This window comes from Myotis daubentonii, chromosome 2, assembly GCF_963259705.1.
Source record: "Myotis daubentonii chromosome 2, mMyoDau2.1, whole genome shotgun sequence".
NCBI classification, from domain to species: Eukaryota; Metazoa; Chordata; class Mammalia; order Chiroptera; family Vespertilionidae; genus Myotis; species Myotis daubentonii.
This window is the reverse complement of record NC_081841.1, coordinates 218,068,349-218,071,453: the sequence shown is the minus strand read 5'-3', so window position 1 is coordinate 218,071,453 and position 3,105 is coordinate 218,068,349. Positions and strand designations below refer to the sequence as shown.

The 3,105-nt window shown below is 35.8% G+C and overlaps 1 non-coding gene across 1 annotated transcript; it reads left to right on the top strand.

Annotated features, from left to right (window-relative positions):
* Window positions 1–283: 283 nt before the first annotated feature.
* Window positions 284–407, top strand: LOC132228968 (small nucleolar RNA SNORD22). Its single transcript, XR_009451557.1, has one exon. It is a non-coding gene; the product is annotated as a small nucleolar RNA SNORD22 (small nucleolar RNA).
* The last annotated feature ends 2,698 nt before the right edge of the window (window positions 408–3,105 follow it).

Sequence of the window (3,105 nt, the reverse complement as noted above, 5' to 3'; positions counted from 1 at the left end):
AGTGTGTTCCAAGCCTTGTGGTTGAAATCCCAGTAGCTGTCATCAGATGCATGCTGTGCTGTTTCAGATGCTATGAAGGAGCATGAGGGTTGCATCTTTGTCATAATCAGTGATAAAGGTGAAATAGGATCATTCAATTATCTTATTTTTGTTTTTCCTGGAAATGAACTCTATTCAAATGACTTTAATGTGCATAATCATATATGTCTCTATGTATACATATATGTGCAGGTGCATAGTAATATATGCTAGCTTATGTCTAAATATTAGGAACATACAGAAGTCTCCGTGGGGAAAAAGTCATGTATCTTATCTCTTATCTTATTCCCAGGGCCTGTGAAGGTGAACCCACTAGGGCTGGCTTGGGGAAGGAGGAGGGAAGTTCCAGAAGGAACTGCCTGAGAGATCACGAGTATTTCTACACATGGGAAAGGAGGGAATAAAATCAATTGGCTTTTCTTTTTTCAGGTCTAAAGAAAGAACATGGATAATGGAATCCAACTATGGAGGACATATAAGAAGATCCAATTTCTCACAAAATGGAATTTTCAAATCATTGCTTATACCTCTTACCTGTTCAAACTAGCATACAATCATTTCAACCTTTCTGAATAGAGTTTTACTTTAAGCTAAAAAAAAAACACAACTATTTCATCTCTCCATCTAACTACCTATGAATGGTATATTTTCTTAGTTTATCTCATAAGTTTTTGATATCCAATTACTTGTGGAACTATTTCAGTTTCACTTGAGACTATTTCTCTAAAATAAGAGTTTTGAATGTCGCAAACTATCCATATCTAATGAAAATTAATGCCAGATACTCATTTACTTTGTCACACCCAATAACACTGGATCTTCCAGCGATTTTTAACTTTTTCTTAAAAGGACACTAAATGAAATAGTTTGTTGTTAAAGTAGTACTTTTGAATCTCATGCTGAAATTAATGACACAAATTGCTCTAAAACATGCTATAAAAATTATTCTTGTGACCTAAATTGTGTAGAGGAGAGCAGTCTTAGGTTTGAGGAATACGGATTTCCTATGATTTGTGAGAAAGACAAAAGCAGCAATAAAATCCCAGAAGGAAAAGTCACAGGCACATAGGGCAGGCAGCCTATGGGCAGTGGGGGAGCCAGGTTGGAGTGATCTTAAAGGTCTTTCTCCATGGAGATTATTGATGACAATAGCTCTCTGTCATATATTGATTTCTAGCATGTCAGTCTCTTGAGTCCTGCAGCCAGGAAAGGAAACAGTTCATGCTATAATTGTCACGATGACAAATATAAATGAAAAGGCAGCCCCTTAATAGCTTTTAGAGTGAAATCTTCTTTTTACCTGGTGATTATGAGGTGCACTTTTCTGTAATTTCAGCTCTCACTGATAGCTGAAGGAAGGAAATAAACAAACCGCGTGGTGTGGACAGAGATCAATGAGTCTACCTCACATCCAGCAGGGTTGTGAGGACTATACCTGAGAAAGAGCAGTTTGTTTTCAAAATGCTAATTCTACAACCCACCTATAAGGCACAGACTCAAACACAAAGAGCCAAAGGAGTTTTGATCCAAAGAAGATGGCCAGAGAGTGTGTCACTAATGAGGCCTTGGCAAGCCTTGGTCATCCAATAAAAGAGATTTTGTCACAAAGATCGAATTTCTAGGAGATCCCTTAATATACAAATAATGTACATAGCTCCTGACCCATGTTAATACCTGTAGTGTTAATTTTAAGCTGATTAATGAAGCCAGACATTTCAACTAATGAACAGTTTGTGTTTCACCATTTCATTGTGGATAGTAATAATTCAGAAGATGAAATGATTTCAATCAATGTCTGGATACATTTTTTTTCTAGTTTTTTTTTTTAGTTGTTATTACTATTATAGCAAAAACAAGTACATTGTTAAGTTCAATTGTTCATAAAAGTCAAGCTTGAAGCATACACAGACAGGCATCATCCCTTCCCTTGCACTAACACACAATTAATGAGTAAGTAGAAGAGAATCCACATTTCATCCCAGCCATATTGCCTTTCCCTTGGCAAAAAAGCTATGAGATTAGACTCCAGTAAAGCTACAACTTATTTACTTATTTATTGATTTTGAAGAAGATGGTGAGCAAAGGTGTGTTACCCAGTGGAGATGACACAGCTTTCAGAACATTGAGGTGGGCCCAGCCCCAGCCCTGGCCTCTGTGCCTCATTGGTTGAGCATCAGCCCATGAACCAAGAGGTTCCCGGTTTGATTCCCAGTCAGGATGCATGCCTGGGTTGTGGGTTTGATCCCCATGGCATGCAGGAGGCAACCAATTGATGTTTCTCTCTCATTAATGTTTCTAACTCTCTATCCCTGTCCCTTCCTCTCTCTTTAAAAATCTTTTTCTAAAAGAAAAAGCATATTTAAAAAAAGAAAGAAAACTGGGGTGGGAAAGAGGTATTGTGAATCAACTCATTAAATCTTGGCTTATTACTCATTTATTTGAGTTATGTAAAACACGTAAACTTCAACCAAGTCAACTCTAAATTGGAGGAATAATGAGTTTGATACGTCTGATCTGTGCTTACCAGATGATATAAATTCTGACTGACATAGACTCTTTTCTGCACAAAAATGAAGTCTATAATCACAAAACTCTAGGTCATAATCTCCCTAATAATCTTAAGGACCTCAGTATTTGATATATTGTTTACCATGAAGGAAAGGATTTTCTCTCATTATAACATGAGACAATATAGTTTATCCTTAAAGCTCTTAATTCGATTTTTTTCTGTACTTCTACATTACATTATATGTTAAGAATGATCCACTGTTTTGTGGACGTCTGTGAGATATTTTTAAAGAGATGATCCATCAGTAAATTATAAAAAAAATAATATTTCAAAATATATAATTAAAATTGTACTTAGATACCTAAAGCATTTTTTTGAGTCTCCCCCAACATTTTTATTTGTTAAATGTTTCCAGTGTTTAGTTATAGGAATTTTGTTTTCCTTGACCAGAAAGAGAATTTTTGATGTTGGAGAATGGCCAACTCTACACCACATCCTGACAGTATTACATTTAATTAGGGTACCACAAAAATAAACATGTTGATAAGACTACATTT